Below are 27,298 nucleotides of genomic sequence, written 5' to 3' on the forward strand. Positions count from 1 at the left end.
TTTACTACCACATGAGAAAAAACAGTTACTAAAATGTTTAATCAATGTACAAACAGAATAGCAGGATTCAGACACCACACTAAACCATGATTAAATCACAGTTTAGCATAACTATTACGAACTTTGGACTAATGCGCTCCCCTGCCTGCTTCACACAAGTGGAGAAAATTTGCAGCTTTCATTCCTGATTTACAACAAAGGAGGATTTCTCATTGTCAGTTCAGACATTACGTAGAAGCATGGTTTAATCCTGGTCCCATGCATTGTCCCTCACCTCAGATGCACACTCTCCTCTCTGCACACAAGGGGAGGAAGGATTTTACTTTCAATCCTAGCTTACAAGCCAGAATTTACCATGACATCCAAATGTGGCAAATTCTGGCTTTCTCTAAGCAGAATTTACAAACAGCCAGAATCTGAAGGTGGGATATCCTGCACAACATCTGATCTGCACCGTTCGCTCTTTGAACCTGGGCGAATCCCAGCTTGATCTAACCACAGTTTGTGAACAAGTCGGGACAGAAAAACAAAAAGTTGCCAGGGTTAGATGTAACAACAAATCCTGGTTGCTTTAAATCTGGAATGAAATTTGCAGATCTCCTACCTTTGTGTGCAAGAGGAAGAGTGTGTAAGCCCAAGGCTCATGAGAGTAACATTAAACCATGGTTTAGAATGACACATAAACCAGCCAATGAAACTGTTCACACGAGCAGCCCTACCCAAGCTTGTGCAGCCCTTCCTGGGGTTACGGCTGCTCATGTGAAGCGTCAGGATCAAGGTTGATCCTGGAGCTGCTCTGCTGGCAGCCCAGGATTTTTCGCTGGTCTAGGGTCTGCTCGGGCTGATCCCCCAATGCACCACACTCCTCACACAGTGCATCGAGGGATATCGGGAAGTCAGGCTGCATTCCCCCAGCATCCAGATGGCCATGCAGCCCAAAGACCACAATAGATCATCTGGGGAGAAGGTAAGAGTGCTCCTACCTTCCCCCCATTCTCATCAGTCATGAGAATGACCTTATTGTCTCTTATTATTTTAAAATTAAGCCTTACAGACTAACTTGGTTTCCAGTTATCCTTCTCAGTGTTGTATGTTTCACTGCTGTATGTTTGGAAGGACATTTCTTCTTCTTCTATTCAGAAGAACATTTCATAACACCTTGTCCAGAAAGGAAAATCTTCTAAGACATCGGCTTCAGTTCAGAATTCAGTAGAATTTTGAAAAGGCAGGGACACCTAAAATGGACATTCATAAACCATCCATTCTATCCATTCAAACAGCATTCCCTGTGCTGTTCTAAAATCTCACACTTCATCTATCATATGGGCTGGCAGGTCATTGTGGTAAAAAGCACAGACTGTGGACTGCATGGATCAAATGTGCTGAAAGAGTGCATAAATAAATAAGTCACTTATAGAGGGGCCAGAATTACTGTAATTAATACCACCCAGCTTCAGTCACTTGTGTCCAGAAACAACTATCATGGTTTGTGACAGCTGTTCATGGTTTAAATGAGTACGTCCATTGGCCTGCATGGACCTTTTCATTTATTTATCATATTTTTATACATCTTATAAAATAAAACTAGATTAAATCATTTAAAATTAATGTCAGCTAAAAGCCTGAGAAAACAGGTTCGTCTTGAGGATCTTCCTCAATGCAAACAGGGAGCACATTCCAAAGCCTTGGGGCAGCCATAAAAAAGGCCCAGTCCCAGGTTGCAACCAAACGACCTGGCGGCAACAGTAGCCAGGCCTCTCCAGATGATCTTAATAGGTGACAGGGTTGATGAAAAATAAGGCACTCTCTTAAGTACTCTGGACTCAGGCAGTTGAGGGCTTTATAGGTAACAACCAGCACTTTTTGCCGATAAGCAAAGTAGTATGTCTCTAAGCACAGTAACTGAGCCAAAATGTGTGAGAACTTTCTGTATTCAAATACCTAAAGGCAAAACTCATCTATCAAGCATAAAATATTTACCACTGCTGTTTCTAGGTATTTGTGGTTAGCTACTAACAAGGTTTCAGAGCACTCACCCCAAATGAAAAATCAGTGGACTCTAAAATAATATTCAGTTGATTTTTACTCCGGGTTGTCTTCCACACATCCATCTGGCAAGGCTGGTTTTTAAGCCTTTGTAAAGGTGTCAAAATAGAGCTCCGTAAAGGCGATCGCGGGGGGAGGTGTTGTCTTCATAATCCAGGCAAAAAACAATGTTTATTGAGACAATCTAGAATAGAGGTCCAAGTAAGGTTGTTTTCATTGTTTCCAAGGAACACAACTGGTACACATATCTACAAGTTTCCATTTTTTAACAAAAGTAATCTGCATTTTAGTAAAATAATTTAAAAGAACATTACGTTGAAAACTTACAAAGATGTGTGTTTGAAGTGCCTTAGAAACCCCAGAATTACATTAACCTTGAGCAAGTTACATCTGTGCAGACTTATGAGCCAAAATGTCTCCAAATTAATCTTCTTGCCTCTGCTCTTAGCTGTTTATCTTTAGTGGTGAGAGAGAGAGAGAGAGCGCAATGCCTATAACCTGTTGGAGTCTGCAACAGCAATGACGAAACGTCTCTTAAAATAGATGTAGCATTAGTGCAGCAGACATTTACTAGAACATGCACTACCCTGGACCAAATGGTGCCTGCATTTCAATGGCAAACTGTATTTCATTCGAAGTAAAAGGCAAAACACAGCAATAGCTTCCTTCATCATGTCAACATAGTGGCTGACTCCTAACTTTACTAGAGGAAGTCCTATTGAAATTGAGTAGTCCATTTCAGTAACTCCTGAGTAGTACCACTGAGAATATAGAGAAAATAAGTTTAAGATAATTAAACCATGCTTTAAGTACAAAGATGGGGGAAAGGCTCTCTTTTTGACAGCCCAATTTTCCCCCATGGAGGGTTTGTTGTTGGGTTTCCCCCCAGAAAGGAAAATGAAGAGAGAAATAACATCTTTTTCATGCAGATTTATCTGTTCTGTTACTCCATTCAGCACCTGGGCGCTTTCCAGGTTATGTGTTCAACAGCAGCAAAATGCTTCGGTTCGGGCAAATCACATTCAAAACATAAATAGAAAAGTGCCAACAGGGGGAGCAGTCTCACAAAAACTAACAAACGAAAAATACAGCAACCTTTTTACACCGGACATATAACGTTATAGCAATAAATCGCAGCAATTAAATCTGAAACAAGGCATTGTAAATGTGAACGGCACCCTGCTATCAGCGTAGGTAGGGACTGTGGTGTCACAACACAGTAAGTGCGGAAGTACACTTCAGAGATAGGTTGTGACCTCATTGCAGAGTCTAATCTGGAAAGTGCCCTATACTTAGATCCATCAATGTAACAGTCTACTCTGTCATCATACGTTCCAGAATAAATTTTCATGTTTTAAAAATAATTTGCAAAATTTACTGTTTGGTCCAAATGTAAACAGTACCCTGGATCAGCAATTAGATCTGCCAGTTTTACAAAAGGGTATAAAAGACTAGGCATGTGCACGAAGCATTTTGTGCCGGGGGGGGGGCAAGTAGGGACTTGAAATAGAGGAAGGCAAGTCCTACCTGCCCCTCCATCGCTCCTCTTCCCCACCACCACCACCACCACCACCACCACAGTGCTATCCATAACAAACAGCCTTGCTGTCCATTCTTGCAAGCTACGCCATGTGGGGGCTCACTGCTGAGCATTCAAGATGGCATCTGTGCATGCGCAGACACCATCTACGTGATGGCAACACCCGTGGGATGCTGGGAACAGGGAACTTCCTGTTACCAAACAGAAAGCCCCCACACAGTGCAGTTTGTAAAAATGGACAGCAGGGCTGTTTGTTATGGACAGCACCATGCTAGGGCAGCAGAGGAGTGATCGAGGGGCAGGTAGGACCTGCCTCCCTCCATTTAAAATGCTCCCCCCGCAAAAAAAAAAGTTTCAGCCAGGAGAACTCAAATCATTTTGGCACCTCAAATTAGAGGCACTGAAACAATTCATGCACATCCCTATCAAAGACTTCCAAAGCAGTCTACTCCCAAATTCTACAGTCAGTCAGAGACTCTGCTCATTCACATCTCTCTTTTCCTTCTGGAACTGATTACTTAGATGGCATGTCCTACTGTCCAGAAGCCAGATTTATCCCATAGGCTGCTAGTTGCTCACTTTTAGAATATCTGCTATACATTTTAAAGAACTTGTTTTTGGATTTGTTAGCACAAAATAAAGTCATACTTTGAGATTACTTACAGATATCAAATTTTGCATACACAATCCTGCTACTTAAATTAGCTGAATGCACTATGTTTTATACCAGAATATGCTGGGTGAAAGGTTTACATAATAATTATTTTGCTTTTTATCAGAAAAAGTCATGACTATTATGATTAGAGTTCATTTTAAAATGCTAACAAAATTAAAATTGAGTCGCCTATTCAACTGTCTTTTAGTGCAAAGAACATTTCTACTGTTACAAATCACAAAATCATTCAGATTAGAATAATGGAAGTTTTACTTGATAGGAATCGCCTTTTTCGGCATTCATATTCGTTCTTAATTCCTGTGTGTATAATCTATGCATAATGACTTTGCCCAGTCAACAACAGGCCTCACCTGCTAGTTTATAATCAGTGGACCATATCATGAGAGAAATATTACTCAACTGCAGCAATTTCTTGTAATATATTTAAAATTTAGTCCACCCCATCCCATTTTCTTCAGAAATACTGGGGGGGGAACACTGATTGCCAGCACCCTGGGAAACTGACACCACTGTAATATCATCAGCATATTGTCAATTGTAGGGGAAGAGATGAGGCTGGGACACAGTGGTCTCATGCCCAAGGTCATCTAATGTATTCATGTCTGAAAAAAGATTTGAACCAAGGACCTCTTTGTTTATCAAGTTACACTCTTAGCTACTACAACTACACCAGCTCCAGTTAAAAGTAACTGATAAATAAAATAATAGCTATGTTTTCTACCGCAGTTTTCTTCACAACTAAAACCTCAGTCTAAAAGCATGACAAAGAATAATTATCCAAAGTCACTATCCATCAAACAGAAAAGAGATGATTTCACAAAATTATCTTGAAGGACAACAATAGAAAAACTTCTGGAATAGGAGATTTAAATGAATCAGAGTAAACAAAAATAGGTTGCTCACCTGTAACTTATGATCTGGTAGAGAACCGTCAACATCCTTAAGTATAGGTTCTGCGCCTGCACAGGAACCATGCAGTAGTAATGCTGCAGCTCGTCAAGGTGTCCAAACCCTGCCTCCACGCCTACAGCATGCTATTTAAAGGCGGGCTGGGCGCCATCTTCCTCAGTTCTTGGACGACCGCCATGAAGGATGATCATCCGGATAAACAGGTGAGCATCAGCATTGAAGAAGAATGGCCTCCACACTCAATACACATATAGCATAGCACTACTGCAGAGGGGTGGTCCGGGAGGGTCTTATGGATGTCGACAGATCTCTACCAGATCATAAATTACAGGTGAGCAACCTGTTTATCTGGATCAAGATCCGTAGAGATCCATATGTATGGGTGTTTCGCTAGCGCCCCATGGAGGCAGGTGCAGTAGTAGCTATTGTAACACCCGCTTTAAAACACTTCTCCCAAAGCTCGCGTCAGCAGCAGAGAGCACATCTATGGTGTAGTGTTTAATGAAAGGTAGCTCCGTGGATCATGTTGCCACCTTGCAGATGTACATGAAAGTTACCCCCGACAGGTGTGCAGCTGATGAAGCGTAGGCATGAGCAAAGTGGGCCTTGATTGCTTCTGGTGGATTTATGTTCTGTAACTTGTAGGTCACCAAGATGAACTCAACCAGCCAGCTGGACATTATTTGTCTGGATATGCTGGTGCCTCTGGCAGGACCCTTGAAGGCCACAAAGAGACGCTTAGTGGTTCTAAAGTATGTCATGCCCTCGATCTCAGATAGCGAGGAGGAAGGGGAAGCTGACAGACTTTCAGCCGATGCAGGGGTGCCTGAGGGGCAGAGCCCAGCTGTCAGTTCCCAAGAGATGGCTGAGGAAGGTCCAGCTGATGTTTCAGAGCAGGCACAGCAGTCAGAGCAGGCACAGCAGTCTGAGGCAGCAGAGACAGCGAGGAACAGACTAGAAGATGAGCTCTGCAGGCAACCTCCACTGACTCCACAGCAACGGCGTGTCACAAGGTGGAGAGCACAGCTGGAAACTATCAGGAGGAGTAAACGCCTCTTGTAGAGGGCTGATAAGCCTTGAATCCCTGCCAGCTGAGAGTTATCAGCTTGGACTATAAAGCACGTCAGCAGCTTTCCATTAGCTGCTGAAAGACAACATTTGTCAACCCTTGTGTCGACAGCTTTCAGCCCGAGCCTGATATAAAGAACTATTCCAAGCCATGTTATGTTTCTGCAGCCCAGTTTGTATTGTGGACTATCTTCCTGGACTTCCCTTCTGGGTGGCCAGATTGCTGACAAAGTCTTTGGTACGTGCTAGGTAGTTCAACAGTGCCCTGCATACATCCAGAGAGCACATTGTATGTTCTAAAAGTGTAGATGGTTTCCTGAAGAATGTGGGGAGTACAATGTCCCAATTGAGGTGGAAGCTGGACACTACGTTGGGCAAAAAAATCAGGGACCATATGCATCAGCACCTTATCAAATTAAATCCTGGTGTAAGGGGAAACAATCCTTATGGCTGTAAATTCACTTACACGCTTTGCAGTGGTAAAAGTGATCAGGAAAGATGTTTTCAAAGTCACAAGCTTGGTGGTAGAAGTAGCCATAGGCTCAAACGGGCTCTGAGACTATGTGGAGAGCACCAAGGAAATGTTCATTGGCTCTATGGGAGTACAAATAGGTGGGTACACATTCATAAGTCCTTTCAGAAAAGCTTTACTATCTGGATGAGAGAAATGAGTATTGCCATCACATCTAGCATGTTTGGAAAAGAGAGCTGAGAGTGCTCTCAAGGACATGCTAGTCAAACCCTGTGTCTATAATGTAGTTAGAGGAGTATGTGTTTGATAATAGCCTGTTTTGCTAGAAAACCATGCACCTTGGCATTGGTCTTAAAACACAGCCATTTCCCAAAGTAGTTACATCTAGTGGAGGGCTTTATTGGTTAAGCAAGATGTTCTTCAGGAGTCAATTCGCCATGCCGTCAGATGGAATGTGAGTATGTCTGGGTGGTAGATGTGTCCAGTGTTCCCTCTAATAGGGATACCCAGATGTTGCTGCCTACAACTCCCAGAATGCCCAGTTGCAATAGTTTTTGCTTGGGAATTCTGGGAGTTGTAGTCAACAACATCTGGGAATCCCTGTTATAGGGAACACTGGATGTGTCTGTTGTCTCATGACAGGAGATCTAGCTCTAGAGGCAGATGATGGTAAAAGTTTCCTGACAGTTTGAGTAGCTGTGGAAACCATGGTTGCCTTGGCCACCATGGAGTCACTAGGATGCATGATGTAGGAGCAGCCAGGAGACGTGACACCACTCAACCTATCAAGGGACATGGTGGGAACATGTACAGTGTCTCTTGAGTCCAATCCACCTGGAAAGAGTCCCCTAGAGACTGAGGGTCGTGTCTGGCCCTCGAACAAAAGCGGATGCACTTCGCGTTTTCTGAAGTTACAAACAGGTCTATGGTTGGGCTCATCCATCGTCTGAAAAAAGGAGCAATATATTTCATGTTGAGCTCCCATTCGTGTTGTTGCTGTGCAAACAAGCAGCTTAGATCATCCACTAGGACATTGTCCAGGCCCTTTATGTGTATGGCTATTGGGGACACCTGATCCCTGATGCACCAGTGTCACAGTTGCAAGCTGAGAGCACACAGGGTCTGTGACACTGTTCCCCGCTGACAACTGATATAAGCTTGGACCGTGGTATTATCCAAATGTATCTGGACGACTTTGTCTTGTAATAGTGGTAAGAAGGCTTTCATTGCCTGGAAAATGGCCAGCAACTCCAGGAAGCTGATGTGTAGCTGGGCCTCTTGTGGGGTCCACATGCCTTGAACTTGATGTTCCTCACAGAGGACACCCCAACACAGCAGAGACGCATCTCTTGTCAGACAGACTGATGGACACACAGCCTGGAAAAGAACTCCTAGAAGATTGTGGTCATTTGACCACAACAGTGAGTGTAGTATCTATGATAGTATTTCTAGATGTTTACGCTGGGTGTCTCAGTTTCGATGGAAAACTGACAGAAACCAAAGTTGTAACTTCCGCATTTTCAACTGTGCATGGCGTATTACTGAGTTGCAGAATGCCATAAAGCCCAGGACATGTTGGATTAGCTGAGCCGGTTGTGATAGATGTTGCTGGAAAACCTGGATCACGTCCCTGATGCACTCGTATCTTTCTTTGGGTAAATACACTCTCTTGCTTTTTGTGTTCAATACAGCTCTGATATAGTTAGAACATAAGAACATAACAACAGCCCTGCTGGATCAGGCCCATGGTCCATCGACTCCAGCATCCTATTTCACACAGTCGCCCACCTGATGCCACTGGGAGCCTACAGGCAGGAGTTGAGGGCATGCCCTCGCATGCCCCCTGCAACTGTATTCAGAGCATGTTGCATGCCCTCTGCAACTGTATTCAGAGGCATCCTGCCTCTGAGGCTGGAGGTGGCCTATAGCCCTCCAACTAGTAGTCTTTGGTAGACCTCTCCTCCATGAAGTTATCCAAACCCCTCTTAAAGCCATCCAGGTTGTTGGCTGTCGCCACATCTTGTGGCAGAGAATTCCACAAGTTGATTACGTGTTGTGTGAAAAAGTACTTCTGTTTGTTAGTCCTAAATTTCATGGCAATCAATTTCATGGGATGATACCTGATTCCAGAGTTATGTGAGAGGGTGAAGAATTTCTCTCTATCCACTTTCTCCACACCATGCATGATTTTATAGATCTCCATCATGTTTCCCTGCAGTTGTCTTCTTTTTTCTAAACTAAAAAGCCCCAGGTGTTGTAATCTTGCCTCATAAGGAAGGTGCTCTAGGCCCCTGATCATCTTGGTTGCCCTCTTCTGTACCTTTTCCAGTTCTACAATGTCCTTCTTTAGATGTGACCAGAATTGTACGTAGTACTCCAAATGTGGCCACACCATAGTTTTGTATAAGGCCATTATAATATTAGCAGTTTTATTTTCAATCCCCTTCCTAATGATTCCTAGCATAGAATTGGCCATTTTCATAGCTGCCGCACATTGAGTCGACGCTTTCAACGATCTGTCCACCACGATCCCAGATCCCAAGATCCCTCTCCTGGTCAGTCACCAACAGCTCAGATTCCATGAGTGTATACTTGAAGTTGGGTTTTTTTGTCCCAATGCACACTTGCCAACACTGAACCTGCATTTGCCATTTTGTTGTCCACTCACCCAGTTTGGAGAGATCCTTTTGGAGCTCCTCACAATATTTTTCGGATTTCACTACCCTAAATAGTTTGGTATCATCTGTAAATTTGGCCATCTCACTGCTTACCCCAACTTCTAGATCATTTATGAATAACTTAAAAAGCACCAGTCTGAGTACAGATCCCTGGGGGACCCCACTTCTTCTTCCCTCCATTGTGAAAACTCTCAGTTTATACCTACCCTCTGTTTCCTGACCTTCAACCAGTTACCAATCTACACATGTACTTGTCCCCTTATCCCATGACTGCTAAATTTTATCAAGAGTCTTTGATGAGGAACTTTGTTGAAAGCTTTTAAAAGTCCAGGTACAGTATACTATGTCAACTGGATCACCTTTATCCACACACTTGTTGACACTCTCAAAGAAGTCCAAAAGGTTTGTGAGGCAAGATTTACCTTTGCAGAAGCCATGCTGGTTCTCTCCCAGCAGGGCCTGTTCAGGCCGTGACTGCTGTGAAGGTTGCGGACATCATGCAGCATCTAGATAGGCTTTTAGGCAGCGCTATGGAGGGGACAGCTTTCATGGTGCATGTCGGCACCAACATAGGAACATAGGAAGCTGCCATATACTGAGTCAGACCATTGGTCTATCTAGCTCAGTATTGTCTTCACAGACAGGCAGCGGCTTCTCCAAGGTTGCAGGCAGGAATCGCTTGCAACCCTATCTTGGAGAAGCCAGGTAGGGAACTTGGAACCTTCTGCTCTTTCCAGAGTGGCTCCATCCCCTGAGGGGAATATCTTACAGTGCTCACATGTGGGCTCCCATTCATATGCAACCAGGGCAGACCTTGCTTAGCTAAGGGGACAAGTCATGCTTGCTACCACAAGACCAGCTCTCCTCTCCATGTCAACGATGTGTGGAAATGTAGTTGGGAGGTCCTAGAAGCCAAATTTAGGCTGACAGGTAGCATACTGAAGTCCAGGTTGATGACGCATACTGGTTCTAGGTGGGACATTTTCCAATTGACTTGGATTCCCAAGTCTTGGAGGAAAGTTAAAACATTTTCTTTCTAAGAAAGTAACTCTCCTTGGTCCCTGGACATCAGGAGCCAATCATCTAAGTAGAGGTAGATTGAAATTCCCTGCATCCTCAAATGAAAGATCACGATGGCCATACATTTGGTAAACACCCTTGGGGCAGTGGAAAGTCCAAAGGGTAGGACGTTGTACTGGTGTACTTGTTCACCTATGGTAAAACATAGGTACTTCCTGTGCTGTTCCCTTATGGCAATATGAAAATAGGCGTCTTTCAAATCCAGCATTGCAAGCCAGTTCTCTTGAAAGAAAAGTGGTAGGATCTCCTGCAGCATTATCATGTGAAATTTCCTGACACCAACAAGCTTGTTCAAGTGGCATAGATCCATGATGGGGCGAATTGCACCATCCCATTTTGGGATCTGAAAATAGCGGGAGTAAAAACCTTCCTGTCTGTGTGCCCACCACACAGGGGTGATTGCACCCTTCTCTAATAACTCCTTCACTTTCTCCTGCAATGACAGGGATGGTGGAGTGAACTTCATTCCCATAAAGTACGGGGTCATCCTGAATTCTATGGCATATCCTGAGGATATGATCTTCAGGACCCAGCAGTCCAATGTTATGCTGTGCCATGCAGCTTGTCGAACTCGTGCGCTGGCAGAAGAGGTGGAATCACAAGTCTGTTGAAGGTCCTCGCTTGCCAAGATGTAAACACCCCCGATGGTGGGATTGGGGAGGAGTTTAGTGTCGGTGGGCAGTATTGAACCTCAAAGGTTCTTCTGTGTTTTCACCTGCTTGGTATGTTGGGACTGAGTGTTCTTGCCCTTCCCTTTGTAAGGACGCTCATGATACGGGTTGTACTGCTTTCTATAGTGCCGATGTTCTTGTTGTCTGAAAACTGGCCTCTGTTTGTTAGTGTATGGCTGATATTTTGTTCCATAATTGGAAGCTGAAGTCGCAATGGTAAAGGCTTTTGCAGTAAACTTTGATTTTTTAAGTTGCTCCATCGTGGAGTTGGTCTTTTTACTGAAAAGTCCCTTTCCATCCAAAGGCAAACCCTCAATCTTCTCCTTAATATCATTTTGAAGGTTTGTGGACTGTAGCCATGCATGTCTTCTTAGTGTTATGGCTGCAGTCAAGGAGCAGGACTCTGACTCAGCGAGATGTTTTGTTGTACTTAATTGCTTTCTAGTAAGATCAGCCGACTTGTCCAATGTCTGTTGGGACTTCTTAAATTCTTCAGGTTAAAAATTATCTAAGTCACTCTGAAGGATTCCCAAAAGCAGTGATTATACTTGGCCGTGCAGGCTGAATAATTTGCTACTTTTATAGATAAACACAAAGTAGAGTACATTTTATCTCCTTAAAAAATCTAATTTTCTTCCCTCCTTATCAGATGGAGTTGTGTGGCATCTCCCTGATTTTGATGAAGAGGCGCAGTCGATAACCCGGGGATTTGGTGCAGGATGCTTTAAAAGGTAGGTATTATCTTCTTCTTGTACATGGTATAAACTTTCTAGTCTCTTTGAGGTAGGAATGGATGTATGCACTACCTCCCAAGTACACTTCACTGCCCTGGAGATTACCGGCAGCACGGGAAGAGCCACAGGTTGAATGGCCTGCAATTTGACCATGAAATTATATACTGGGTCATAAGAACATAAGAACAGCCCTGCTGGATCAGGCCCAAGGCCCATCTAGTCCAGCATCCTGTTTCGCACAGTGGCCCACCAGATGCCGCTGGAAGCCACAGACAGGAGTTGAGGGCGTGCCCTCTCTCCTGCCATTACTCCCCTGCAACTGGTACTCAGAGGCACCCTGCCCTTGATGCTGGAGGTGGCCCACAGCCCTCCGACTAGTAGCCATTGAAGTCATCTATGAAGTCATCCAAACCCCTCTTAAAGCCATCCAGGTTGTTGGCTGTCACCACATCCTGTGGCAGAGAGTTCCACAAGTGGATCACGCGTTGTGTGAAAAAGTACTTCCGTTTGTTGGTCCTAGACGTCCTGGCAATCAATTTCATGGAGTGACCCCTGGTTCTAGTGTTGTGTGAGAGGGAAAAGAATCTCTCTCTCTCCACTTTCTCCACACCATGCATGATTTTATAGACCTCTGTCATGTCTCCCCGCAGTCGTCTTTTTTCTAAACTAAAAAGCCCCAGGTATTGTAGTCTTGCCTTATAAGAAAGGTGCTCTAGGCCCCTGATCATCTTGGTTGCCCTCTTCTGTACCTTCTCCAGTTCAACAATGTACTTTTTAAGATGTGGTGACCAGAATTGTACGCAGTACTCCAAGTGTGGTCGCACCATAGTTTTGTATAAGGGCATTATAATGTTAGCCGTTTTACTTTCAATCCCCTTTCTAATGATCCCTAGCATGGAATTTGCCTTTTTCACAGCTGCCGCACATTGAGTCGACACTTTCAACAAGCTGTCCACCACAACCCCAAGATCCCTCTCCTGGTCCGTCACCGACAGCTCGGATCCCATCAGCATATACTTGAAGTTGGGGTTTTTCATGCATCACTTTACACTTGCTAACATTGAACCGCATTTGCCATTTTGTCGCCCACTTCCCCAGTTTGGAGAGATCCTTTTGGAGCTTCTCACAATCTGTTTGGGATTTCACTACCCGGAAGAGTTTGGTATCATCTGCAAATTTGGCCACATTGCTGCTTACCCCTGCTTCTAGATCATTTATGAATAAATTAAAAAGCACCGGTCCCAGTACAGATCCCTGGGGGAACCCACCTCTTACTTCCCTCCATTGTGAAAACTCTCCATTTATACCTACCCTCTGTTTCCTGTCTTTCAACCAGTTAGCAATCCACACATGTACTTGTCCCTTTATCCCATGACAGCTAAGTTTCCTCAGGAGTCTTTGATGAGGAACTTTTTCAAAAGCTTTTTGGAAGTCCAGGTAGACTATGTCAACTGGATCACCTTGATCCACACACTTGTTGACACTCTCAAAGAAGTCCAAAAGGTTTGTGAGGCAAGATTTACCTTTGCGGAAGCCATGCTGGCTCACTCCCAGCAGGGCTTGTTCTTCTAGGTGCTTTACAATTTTATCCTTGAGGATGCTTTCCATCAATTTGCCTGGAACGGACGTTAGGCTAACTGGGAGGCTAACATCTATCGTGGGAAGCTCAGATTTCAAATCCAAGCCAAATGCCTCAGCCATGGCCCTTACGTGTTTGTGATAAGCTTCCATCTCCTCATTTGAGAAACATAGGCGGAGGGTGGCACATCAGTGGGAGGATCTGCCAAACTATCTGGACCATCTGGGTCTGATTCAAAATCAGAGGATCCATGATGGTTTGCTGGAGATCCAGTCGAGGAAGTTGGAATACATGTCTGGGTCTCTGAAGTAGATCTTATTGGTGGCGACTGTTCCAGTGTTTGGGTACTTGCAACCCTAAGTGGTGGAGGGGCTGTTTATGTTGTCTGAGCCACTCCAGTAGGTGTTAGTGCCTGTGTCAATTCAGACACATATGTTACAGTTTTGATTGGAGCATCTCTGCTTGCTAAGGTGGCAACCGATAGTGAGGAAGCAATTGGATTGTATGACCTTGGCACAAAGGATTTCCATGGTCTTTCCAATTGGTAATCATATGGAGCCCCTGGAGAACAGGTCTCCATGGATGTCATGGCAAGGGCTGAGCCTGCTGCTAACGTATGGGTAAATCCACAAGAATGCCAGGCTGAAGGGCTTTCTAGTTGAGCAACTGATAAAGAAGTTGTCTGAGGATGTACTGGTGGAGCCGATGAGCACAAGCGAGCTCCATCAGCACTTGAAGGGGGAAACCCCTTGAATGTTGATGTACATGGGTTGCTAGAAGATGAGTCCAAGATTGATAACAATGTGTGCGCGGTTATTGGATCCAAGCCGTTACCCGTTTCCGCTTCTTCGTCTCCCTCAACATCAAATGTCGGCATCGGTATTTGACAACATGTCAAGATTTGTATCAGTGCCAACAGTGCTGGCGTATGCTGTATTGACGTTGGAAGTGGAAAGCGTGGAACTGGAGTTGTCGGTGCCAATGGTGTGCCCTGGTAGCGTTCTGTCGGCGATGAGGCAACTGGTGTTGGCGCTGGAGATAATGAACGAGCCCTCAATGTCGATCATGTTGGTGTTGGTGGGCGATCAGCATCAAGAGGCTCCATCGGCATTGAGCGAAGCAGTGACTTCTTCGACTTCGAGGATGATCCTTTGGAAGACTTGGTGTCGAGGGCAGCCTTTGACTTCGATGACGGTATCGGCTTTGAAGGCAGCTGCTGTAGGTTCGATGGAGATGGTATTCGATCTCAAGTTAGGTCAATAGTTTTAGGCTTCTTTAGCTATGGTGTTGAAGGACACGTGTCAGGAGCCGATCATTTAGTCATGGACTTCGTAGACTTTGGTACCGTACCAGCACCAGTTGGAGGCTTTGGGCTCTGAAAAGTCTCAGTCGTGGATGACATCGATGTTGAAGGCTATGAAGGTGTTTTGGGCAGCATTTTCAAAGACAAAGTCAATGGGCGGGGTTTGACCAGAGTTGAGGGGCTTAAAACATGATCATAAATGACAGCACGAAGTCGAAGTGCCCAATTTTTGTGAGTCTTTTTTGAAAACGACAGACAAATTTTACTAGTAGACATGTTGAGCTCTTCTCCTAAGCAAATGAGACATAACTCCTGGAGATCTTTAAAGGGGAGTTTTGCCTTGCATCCCTCACACCTCTTAAAACTCCATTTCTCCTCAACCCTATTGCTATTTATTTATTTATTTATTAAGTGCATTTTTATACCACCTCAACCCAAGGTCTCAGGGCGGTTCACAACAAACAAAAACAAAACATTAAAATCAATTAAATACCAAAAAGAGTTTAAAACAAATCAATAAACAATCCAAAATTTAAAAAGTTAAAAAGCTAAAAGGCCTTTGTAAAAAGATGAGTCTTTGGACACTTTTTAAAAGCCGCTAGAGATGGGGAGACTCTTATTCCCACAGGAAGCGCGTTCCAAAGTCTTGGGGAGACAACAGAGAAGGCCCATCCTTAAGTGGCCACCAGACGACATGAAGGTAGCCACAGACGAGCCTCCTCTGATGTACGCAATGGACGATGGGGATCATGCAGAAGAAGACGCTCTCTTAAGTACCATGGGCCTAAGCTGTTTAGGGCTTTATTGGTTATAACCAGCACTTTGTATTTTGCCCGGAAACTTACTGGCAGCCAAAGCAACTCCTGTAATATAGGAGTAATATGGTCTCTTTGAGATGACCCGGAGACCAACCTGGCTGCCGCATTTTGTACTAATTATAGTTTCCGGACTATGTACAAAGGCAGCCCCACATAGAGCGTATTGCAGTAATTAAGTCTGGAGGTTACCAGCAAGTGTACTACTGTTCTGAGATCATGAACCTCAAGAAATGGATGCAGCTGGCGTATCAACCGAAGCTGATAGAAAGCACTTCTCGCCACTGCCTCAGCCTGCGGAACCAGGGAAAGGTGTGGATCCAGAAGCACTCCCAGACTGCGTACCTGTTCCTTCTGAGGAAGTGTGACCCCATCTAGAACAGGTAGATCAATATTGCTTCCCGAGTGACGACCCTGCACAATAAGTACCTCCGTCTTGTCTGGATTCAGTCTCAGTTTGTTATCCCTCATCCAGCCCATTACTGCTTCCAAGCAGGCATTCAGGGAGGATATGCCAGCTCCTGATGATGTTGATGGAGAAACAAATTTGGGTGTTATCAGCATACTGATAACACCCAGCACCAAATCTCCGGATGATCTCTCCCAACGGTTTCATGTAGATAATAAAAAACATTGGAGACAGTATGGAGCCCTGAGGGACCTCATATAAAAGCTCAGATTTTGAAGAGCAACAGTCTCTAAGCAACACCACCTGGAATCTGCCAGAAAGGTAGGAGCGGAACCACTACAAAGCAGTGCCTCCCACCCCCCAACTCCCTCAGACGTTCCAGAAGGATACTATGGTCGATAGTATCGAAAGCCACCGAGAGATTCAAAAGGACCAACAGAGGCACACTTCCTCTGTCAGGTCCAAATTGGAGATCATCCATCAGGCCGACCAAGGCAGTCTCCACCCCATAGCCCGTCCGAAAACTAGTTTGAAATGGGTCTAGATAGTTCGTTTCCTCCAAGACGGCCTGGAGCTGGGAGGCCACCACCCTCTCAATCACCTTGCCCAACCATGGGAGGTTGGAGACAGGCCTGTAGCTATTAAACTCCGAGGGGTCCAAGGCAGGCTTCTTAAGAATAGGTCTAATAATTGCCTCCTTTAAACAAGGAGGCATCCTGCCCTCCCTCAGAGAGGTATTTATAATTGCCACCAGGCTCTCCACAACAACCCCCTTGCCAGATAGTATAAGCCACATTGGGCAAGGATCAAGCAGACAGGTGGTAGGACGCACCGTTCTGAGCAGCTTGTCCACATCCTCAGGTGTCACAAACTGAAATTGATCCAGTCTAACCACACAAGCATCTGACGCTGTGATAACAGTGGGGTCTAAATCTAGATCTATAGCTTATTGCTAGGCAGTACGTAAGCCAAAGTCCGTTCCGAAAGTCCAAAAACACCAATCATCGTCCATCAGCCAGAAAATATCCAAAATAACAACTCTTTAAAAGAAAAAGAAAAAGATGAACTCACAAGATACAATAAATGCTGAAGAACTATTCCAATGAGGAGCAACAGACCAAGGTCCAAACACAATGGCGGTCAGAAAAGAACTGAGGAACATGGTGCCCAGCCTGCCTTTAAATAGCATGCTGTAGGCGTGGAGGCAGGGCTTGGACGCCTTGACGAGCTGCGGCATTGCTACTGTGTGGTTTCTGCGCAGGCGCAGAACACATGCTTATGGATGTCAATAGATCTTGATCCAGATCCAGAAGCATACAGTGTCTGGCATCTAGAGCAATTGACTGATATGCCGGGAAAACTTGACCATGCTGCAGACAGCTTCCCCCACTACTGCATGTGTATGAAGTGGGGGAAGAGAGAATTTCAACACTTTGCTCTTTCTCTGGAAGCGCCCTGTGTCACCAAAAACATATTTTTGTGTGACACAGGGCACTTCTAGAGTCAGAGCAAAGTGTCATAGTTCACACACACCCCTTATACTACACAGCTAGAAAAGCTATCTATAGCATGGATACATCTTCCTTGTGCATCCACACTCAGTTGCTGTGGATGTCAGCCACTATTTTGCTTTTCCAAGGATACCAATTCTCCTAAATTACTAGGTTCCAACAAACTATGTTTTTTTGTTGCTGAAGTCATGTTGAAAATATTAGCAGGCATTATATAAATTAGGCAGATAAGGCAATACTAGATAACACAAAATTGAAGCCAACATTCTCCTATTACCTTTAATCATTCTATATTAGAACAGTACTAGACTTTTTATTTTTTGGCAGCTAGACTTTTCTTTTTAGGAAGTCACAAATACATACTCAATTCTTCTATTACAACAATCAAAAATGCTCCCATTGTTGCAGAATTGGTCCTCACATGTATTACCATATTCTCATTTGCACAACTCCAGCCTCTTCTTCTTCGAACTTTTGTCATCTCTCTGCTCTCTACATGGTACAAAATAACTACTGAAATTATCTTTCTCTCTCACCACTTGAATGTCATTACCCCCTTTACTTTCTTCCATGGGCATCCTCTCATTCCCTGCATTCAGCCTGAACTTCTCACCCCATCAAATTCAAGGTTTTGCACAACTCTCGCTCACTTTATTACATCCCACAAAAATCCGTGTATTACTAGTTTTACATCTCTCTCTCTCTCATTCATTCACTCATGCTTCTCCAACTTAATAAAGACACTGCACAGCATTTGAAAATATAAATGCAATATTAACTATATGAAGATCTAAAGCAGAGCTTTATAAAAATCTAATCAAAAGGTAGTCTGAAACAACTGTTTAAAATCACTAACAATTATTAGTTAAATAAGATGAAGTCCACTCTGTAAAAAAAACAACCTGTTTAGCCTTTGAAGCAAGTGACAAGATTATTTGTACATTAGTTTTTAAAATTCCCAAATGAAAAATAATTTGAAAAAAGGATGCTACCATCTATTGGCTTTTCTTGTTCTTCAAATGTTCACTGTTGTTAACACTGCTGAGACTGTTAACACCTTGCACATTCATTTTTATCAAGACATTTGCAAGTCATTTCATTTTCTAAAAAAATAAATTAAGGAATGTAAACCCTACTTTTGGAGACCTGCACACTGCAAAACTGGAGTCTGGAAATGGATTATCATGACTTCATCCCTTTCTTAAGTAAGTAAAAAAAAAAAAGTTTAACACCACAGTTATATCATCAAGTTCACTCATTAGTGAACCGTCTAATGGAGAAACTCTCCAATTACAAACATTAGTATTTTCTCTCCTATGTTATATTATTCAAATAGCTTATGCAGTAATTCAATGGCAAATATTTCTTCAGTGACACTTTCTGTTGTCTTGTACTTCCATTGTAGTTTATTCTTTAATTCAATTTTGTGTGATTTTGTGAGTATTGTAAACTCTCAGGGACAGACAACCTGCTATCTTTAATTCCCCATCCAACAGCCTTAACTCCTATAGAGCTGCAAACAACATTGATATAGACACATACTTGAGAAGTTCAAAATATATAAAACAGCCTGACACAAAACAGGAATTAAAGTGGCCTAAGCTACATACATATTATTCAATATTTGGACGAGGAAAAAGAGGAAAATAGGTACCATTGTACATCCATGCAGCAGTAGTTAAAGCATATGATAACACAACTGGAGAGTCCTTCACTTTATATTAACGATTATAGGAACACACACACACACACACACGGCACTCTCCAAAATTATATGGGCACAACTTACGTCCTCATCTCAAAAGAGTAAAATGCACTGGATGTACATCACTGGTTTGAAACACTGGATGTACAGCACTGGTTTTCCTATTATTTTCAATCAACTGCCAACCACATTTCAAATAAGTTTGGGCAAGGACAGAACAGTGGTTGAAGCAAGGCCTTCATACACACACAAACCAACGCGTGAGTTGGATTCATGTTCTTACACTAACACACATTCTCACACTAACAGAGTCGTCACTTGACTCAGTTTTTAATGCCCAGACCCTTTTGAGTTTTAAAATCCTATTCCTTGTGGCTTTGAAAACTGCTAAGATCAACTTCAGATTAATTATCACCCATATATTTTAACTTCAGTTTTCTTTTTAGTGTGGTTAAACAACAGTCACAGGTTGAGGCTGTTCTGCACAACCACGCAGAACCAGGCTAAGGAAGGCCAGTCCAGTTCCGCGCAGTCGTGTGCTGCAACGGGAGCCGCGCAGCTCCCGGCAACAAACCTGCAAAAATACCCCTCCCCTTAAACGAGGTTAACGGAGCAAGTGCTCCGCTAACCCCATTCTTCTAATTGCGAGATGAGCCGCACTGCAGCAACTCACAAGGAGAGCCCCGACTGAGAGGCTCTAACAATTCTCCCGGCCTCAGGGAACTCCCCAGGATGCCCCACGCACTTGCACAGGGCATCCTGAGACTTCTGGGGGCCAGGCGGTTCCCGATCTCCACCGCTCCTACTGGCTCCATGACGGAGCCAATAATCATACTGCTGCCCAGGGACGGCTTCCTGCTCGTGAGCGGGCTAAGCCCGCTCTCCCTGCAAACCACTCGGGCGCTTCACTTTGCTCGTGTGAAGTGCCTCATTTAATTTCTTCCACCCCTTCAAATACATATTTATTGCTAGAATTTCTAAATTCAGATTGTTAGACCAAACAAGTGGGGATCTGCAGATACTTTTTGACCTGTATTTGCAGGCTCCTAACAACACCAAATGCTGCTGTTCAGGGCTCCACTCAGCCAGAAACAAAAGCCTCGCTGTACTGTTTGGGATCCACAGAAAATACCACATCTCTTTCCCATCCTCCTGAAACCTTCTCCTAGTGGGCTATATAGTGTTAAACGGATCAGATAGGGATTGGTTGTCATCCCTGAATCTGAATGTTTACTGCCATACTGGGGGGAGGGAGCAGCATATAACACAAGGAGGGAAGATTTTTAACCTCATGGCATGAATCTTCCCAACACTAATGTTTACATCTAGGATACCATAAGATGACCCTATTCTTTCCTACTTTCCTTTCATTTTTTCAACTGACATCTTCAAAACTCCACATGTAAACTGTCCTCAACCATAAATTTAATACAAGATCCACACAATCTACCTACCCTTTAGACCCCATTTTTTGTCCTCCACCTCCACCATTTTTGTCCCCCCCCCAAAAGTGAAAGCTCCTCAAAGTATACAGGAATCCAAGATTTTAGTGTATCTGTGTTTGGGCAGCAGCTTGTCCCATTCTTCACTCCCAACTTGGGAGTGAAGAATGGGACATACTGCTGCCCAATCACAGATACATTAAAATCCCAACAACAAAATGGAACAGCAGGGCAGGAATGCTTGTCCTTGGTGTTCAACATGAACCCAGAAGTTCCCTCTTCAGACATATTTTCTTATTTCTATGTTCACAATATTCTGTATGTTCTGGAAGCTCACAAAGCTGGTTTGGGTTTTGTATGTGTGTGCTTTCAAAATTTAACTTAATCTACCATCTGAGTTCACTATTAGTATTTATGATGATGTTGCTAGCGATTATGAGCACAGAACCAGAAATAAACTCTGTTAAGTAATAACTACACTAAATTAATAGAGTTTGTGCAAGGTATGTGTGATGGAGAGTTTAACCTGCTTTAGTTATTGCAAGTAACTATAAACAGTAGTAACAGCAGATTAGATAATCCAGAATACAAACCCAAAGGAGGTTAAAAAAAATCCCATTTAAGATTTCAACATATAAGGCTCCTTTATACTGATCAGATCATTAGTCTGTCTAGCTAATATTGGTTTCAGAAAGGAGTCTGCCAGAGATTGAACCTGGGACCTTCTACATACAAAGCTGTGCTCTACTACTAAATCACAGCCCTATTCCCACTTTGAAGTACGCAGCTGACCTGGGAGAGGATGCGGTTTAGGCTATGATCATCTTTAATGATTAGCCAGTGGAGGATATGACCAGATTAATCAAAGAATTCTCCTTAAGAACAAAAAAAAATAGCTTCTCAAACCTATAATGAAAGGTTATGAACCATTACATAAACTTGAGCCATTACCCGAATGATTGTTAATGAAATAGTGACAAGGAATAGTGTTCACATGCTGAGGGCATAGTGCAGCACCTGCAGTACTAGACACAAGATTGGTGGCCGACAAGCAAAGGGAGGGGGCTACCAGATCCACCTTAATGGTCAATTTCATCCAACAGAACCAATATAAGGGAGACAAAATTGTTCATGTTTGTTCAGGTAACTTCAGGACACAACCATGCACAAGTAAGCACCACTCAACCTTTTGGCTGACATCAGGAGTCAGCTCTACAGGCAGCAGCTTAGGCTGATTAGCAGGTAATGAGGTGCAGCATTCCCTAGGAGGCTTGGGTCTCAGATAAGAGGGGTTCATCCAGTGTTTCCTCTAACAGGGAATCTCAGATGTTATGGACTACAACTCCCATAATTCCCAGCCAAAGGCCACTGCAGCTGGGGATGCTGGGAGTTGTGGTCAACAACATCTGGAATTCCTTGTTAGAGGGAAGGCTGGGGCCCTCCTCTGAGCTCTGTACAGCAACACCTCTTTGTCCCCATCCAACCCCAGACAGCTCAGGACAGCAAGTGAATTGTGTTTGCAGGAAACAGAGCTATCAATTTATTGTAAGCAATTCCAGCAACAGATTGCTGAAAGGGGGAAGACAGGACTTCCAGTGCCTCCAATCACACTCTGTCCTTTCTTTGGAAGATACTAAGATGCTTTCTTTGGTCTGATGCTAAGAGAAAGAGCATAGATGAGTAAGAACGTGGCAGAACAGCATCTGGCTCTGCCTGCCTGGAGCAGTACAGTGGGAGGACTGGACCCCATTGCACTGAGAGATGACTGACTGTTCCCCCAGAGAGAGAACCACAGGTACACAAGCCGGAAGAGGCTGTTGTTCATGCAAGGAGCATCTGTCTCATTCTCTCATGATCACTCCTTAGGCGACACCATGCAGAGGGCTGGGGTGCCCAACCTTCCCCACTGTGGTGCCTGGAAAAGGAAAAACAAGCTGAGCAATGCCTTGCTGAGGTGGCTCCAATGGACCCACCCTCCCCAAAAAGAGGATAAGTGAGCAAGCTCACTGAGCCTCCCAGACGGAGAAGGAAGATAAGCAAGCAGGCGCAGGCAGAGGATGATTAGGTAAAGGTAAAGAGTGCCATGGAGTCGGTGTCAACTCCTGGCACTCACAGAGTCCTGTGGTTGTCTTTGGTAGAATATAGGAGGGGTTTACCATTGCCATCTCCCACGCACTATGAGATGACGCCTTTCAGTATCTTCCCATATCACTGCTGCCCGATATAGGTGTTTCCCAGACTTGCCACAGTCTGGGAAACACACCAGCAGGGATTTGAACTGGCAGCCTCTGGCTTGCTAGTCAAGCCATTTCCCCACTGCACCATTAGGTGGCGATTAGAGACTATTTAAAGATATTCTATTCTATCCTGTCCCTTCACCACTCCACGAGGCTTACAATAAAACAATGGTGACCCTGTTGCTTTCAAACTCCGTCTGCAAGAGAGAAGGCGAACGCAGCACACACCACCCATTTAAACACCTGGCGACCCAGCATCCCCTTAGGTCTGCACCGTTGGGCGGATGGAAGAGGGGCCACAAAGGCGTGTTGCCGTGGCCTGGCCTCCTCCCGCGATAGCCTGGTGACGGCGCTGCCCTCAGGGGCGGTATCCTGCCGCTCTTGTGTTTAGGGCTGGTGGGAGCGGACGCAATACATGATTGTCAGGCTTAGGCGTGCCAGAGGGGCCAGTGGCGGCCCACCTCATAGCCCGAGAGCAGGGCGCAGGGGCTTTGCCCTGTCCGTAAACAGGGAGCCCACCACCACCACGTCACCAGCTGGCAGGCGGGGAGCGGGCTCTGCCTGGGCAAGGCTGTTTACAGAACAGGGGCAGACAAGCAACTGACGCACGCGCGCACCTCCTCCCTGCAAGCAGCCAACGGCCGCGAGTGGAGATCGTCAACTCCCCGCGCGACTAGCTTGTTATTCTGGTTTGTTTGAGGGGTTGTTTGTTTGTCTGTCTCCCCCCCCCCCTCCTTTTTTTCTTTCCCCCTTTCCTCGCCTCCCGCCCTTCTTCCCCCAATCCCCGCCACTGAAGACGAGAGGTGTCACTGTACCCACAGAGCCGGGCGGGCGGGCGGAGCAAGCGGAGGCCTCACGCTGACAGCCAGCCACACACGCTCCCGTTCCAGACAGCCTCGCTCACGCGCGAGCAACGGCAGAGACTAAGCTGGGGGAGGGAAGGGCGGAGGAGGCGCCGAACGGGTTAACCCGCTCCCCTCCCCTCACGAAAGGCAGAAAACTCCCAACTGCAAGAAGACGCTGCCCACCGTGCGTGAGGACGCCGCAGGAAGGAGGCGGGGCTTGGAGGTGGGACGAATGTGTGTAGAGACAGGAAAACGGAGAGTACAAGAGGATTAGTGATTTTCTCTGTAATTGCTCTATAATTGAACCAAAGCACGGTATGTCTTCTCTGTTAACAAATTTGCAAGTCTTTCCTTCCTTCCCCACCTCGCTCTTTCACCAGTCTGCTTTGTGTGTGTGTGTTAATGAAAGTAGCAACAGCTCACAGCCATGCCTGTTTATTATTTTTATATTTGCATTCGCCCTTTGCATTTAAAATACACAAGTGTTGCTTAAGGCCAAAATTAATATCATGTTAAAAAAATCATTAAAACATTAATACATAGCTCAGCCAACTGAAAAAGTAATATTTCCAATTAAAGGCTATTAAAGTCTTGAGTGATTAAAACTCTTTTTACTTGGCACTGGGAAAAACTATACTCTAGGACTTGATTCTAAGTAAACATGTTTGTGCTGCACAGGATGTTTAGATCAGGACAAGGCATGCACACATCCCTCCCTACTTTCATAAGATAGGTGGAGTAAAACTTTGGATATTTGTATTTTAGATTTACCAGCTGACATTCAGCCTAAATTATTAATGACTAGTCCTACTAGAACTGAGACAAGTTAGCCATGACTAATTTGATCATGAATTTCATGGCACAGTGTATATGTATGCATGGTTTATTTCGGCCCAAGGCCAGCATAATGGCACAGTGGGGAAGTAACTTGCCTAGGGAGCAAGAGGCTGCCGGTTCATAATCCCCACTGGTATGTTTCCCATCTATATCGGGCTGGGAACATCAATATAGGAAGATGTTGAAAGGCATCATCTCATACTGCATGGGCAATGGCAATGGTAAACCCCTCCTGTATTCTGCCAAAGAAAACCACATGGCTCTGATTGCCACCGACTCGGTGGCACAACTTTACCTTTACTCATGATTAACTTAATCTGGCTGTGTCAACCATTAATTTTCACTGTCTTCGTGCTTTTAACAGTTTGAAGTGCAGAAACTAAGTGGGTAAGAAAATAGGAAAAGCTTTATGTCCATAATGCAGGAACTGAGCCAGTAAAATCCTGGCAACACTTCCTGTGTTCAGGTCCCTTCTCAACAGCTCAGTTGCTGCAAGATTGATGTTAGGTTGTGTCCAAACCAGTTTGGGCCCTCCCAGGGGCGTAGCAAGCAGGGACAGAGCCACCACTGGGCCAACAGGTTCAAAGAACCCGGGCCACTGACCAATCAGGGGCCGCAAGAGTGGCCCCAACATGCCTCCTGCGTCTGACGTCAGACGCGGGGGCGGTAGTTTAGCTCCCGAGCAGGGGCCGCATGGCCCCTTCGGGAGCTAAACAAAGGCTGGTGCTGTGTTCACAGCACCAGCCAAGAGCGGCCCACCAATTTTTGGCTACAGGTAGCTTGTATTTTTTATTTATTATTATTATTATTTACATTTTATATCCTGCTCTTCCTCCAAGGAGGAAGGCAGGGAAGAGCCACTCCTGGTTGCGCGCTGCGAACAGTAGCTCCTGAAGGGGCCGCGCGGCCCCTTCAGGAGTTAAAGGCTGGCGCTGCTTTTGCAGCACAGCCCAGGAGCAGCTCTTCCCTGCAGGGAAGAGCTGCTCCTGGGCTGCGCTGCGAAAGCAGCGCCATCCTTCATTTAACTGCCAAAGGGGCGGCGCGGCCCCTTCGGCAGTTAAAGGGCAACTACTCTTTTCTGGGCCAAACGGAGTCTCAAGGCTCCATTCAGCCAGACCACTGCCACGCGTCTGACATCAGACGCGGGGGCGTGGCTAGCCCCAGCATCTGAGGTCAGACCCAGGGGCGGGGGCAGCGAGGCCGCGGCAGCGGCCGCACACAGGCCACCGGCGATCCTGCTCCACCAGTGGTAGCAAGGTTGGATTGGGCACAAAGATGAGATTTTAAAATGCCCTGCCCACAAAGTCCAGGGCCTCCGCACACTCCAGGCCCCCAAGGGTTTAAGTCTGATATTTCAAAATAAGTACGCTGCCTGGAAATACATTTCACTGAATACACACATGCACACTTCACAATATATAGTGATATACATTGAATACTATATATTTGTGCTACTTTTAATGCCTAGAACACACTAGAAACACTAATTAGTAAAATGGGCCCCTCACTGCAGATTAGCAAAGGAGACTTTCAACCATGCAGTGTGAGCCTATGTCTGTTTTCTCAGAATTCTGAACAAATTAAGTGAAGTTTGATTCCAGGAGGCTTTTCACACGGGGCTTTAAAAGCCCTTTAACACACAGCTCCTCTGGAATGGAGGTGCTGCATTCACATGTTGGCCAGATTTACCCTGAAGTCCCTGTGAGTTATTGGGGAGCAGTTCACACGCAATTCAGGTTTTTCACTGCTCATTAGAGTGTAGCCTGATATATATCCAGAGTAAAAAACAACAATACTATTTTGAGTTGGTTCATTGGGACAACTTCAATTTCGCAGTAAAGCCTCCCAGTAAACTTGCAGTAAAGCGTGCTGTGTGTAAAAGTCCCAGGTGTGTGTGGAGAGTTGCAGCTTCAGGCAGCAAATCTAACCACATTTAGCTGGAACTACATTCATTGAAACTTGTAGAGCCAGTGTGGTATAGTGGTTAGAGTGCTGGACTAGGACCAGGGAGACCCAAGTTCAAATCCCCATTCAACCATAATATACTTCCTGGGTGACTCTGGGCCACTCACTTCTCTCTCAGCCTAACCTACTTCACAGGGTTGCTGTGATGAGAAACTTAAGTATGTAGTACACCACTCTGAGCTCCTTGGAGGAAGAGCAGGATATAAAATGTAAATAATAATAATAATAATAATAATAATAATAATAAATAAATAAATAATACAAGCTACCTGTAGCCAAAAATTGGTGGGACCATAAAATTGAAAAAGTTGTAGAAAATGAAGATGCAAAAATATTATGGGACTTCCAACTACAAACAGACAAACATCTGCCACACAATACACCAAATATAACTGTAGTCAAGAAGAAAGAAAAGCAAGTTTAAAAAATTGACATAGCAATACCAGGCGATAGAAGAATAGAAGAAAAAGAAATAGAAAAAATCACAAAATACAAAGATCTACAAATTGAAATTGAAAGGCTGTGGCAGAAGAAGACCAAAATAATCCCACTAGTAATTGGCGCCCTAGGGGCAATTCCAAAACACCTTGAAGAGCACCTCAACACCACAAGGGCCACAGAAATCACCATCAGCCAATTACAAAAAACAGCTTTACTGGGAACAGCCTATATTCTGCGATGATATCTATAATAATAACAGCAACAACACTGATAATAAAATTCAGCCATCCCAGGTCCTTGGGATGGACTCAATGTCTGGATAAAACAAACCAGTC

General features: G+C 44.7%; 1 protein-coding gene across 13 annotated transcripts in view; it reads right to left on the bottom strand.

The window, feature by feature from the left end:
• FBXL4 (F-box and leucine rich repeat protein 4) overlaps nt 1–23,921 on the bottom strand; it is a 75,523-nt gene extending 51,602 nt beyond the window's left edge. For 2 of the 13 annotated variants that reach the window (XM_053287662.1, XM_053287661.1), the window contains exon 1: nt 2,037–3,602. The gene's annotated coding sequence lies outside the window, so the exon portion shown is untranslated. The other 11 variants (XM_053287657.1, XM_053287659.1, XM_053287651.1 and 8 more) reach the window with 11 other exon arrangements.
• Between the last annotated feature and the right edge of the window lie 3,377 nt (nt 23,922–27,298).

The sequence above is a fragment of the Hemicordylus capensis genome, chromosome 1 (assembly GCF_027244095.1).
Source record: "Hemicordylus capensis ecotype Gifberg chromosome 1, rHemCap1.1.pri, whole genome shotgun sequence".
In the NCBI taxonomy this organism is placed as follows: Eukaryota; Metazoa; Chordata; class Lepidosauria; order Squamata; family Cordylidae; genus Hemicordylus; species Hemicordylus capensis.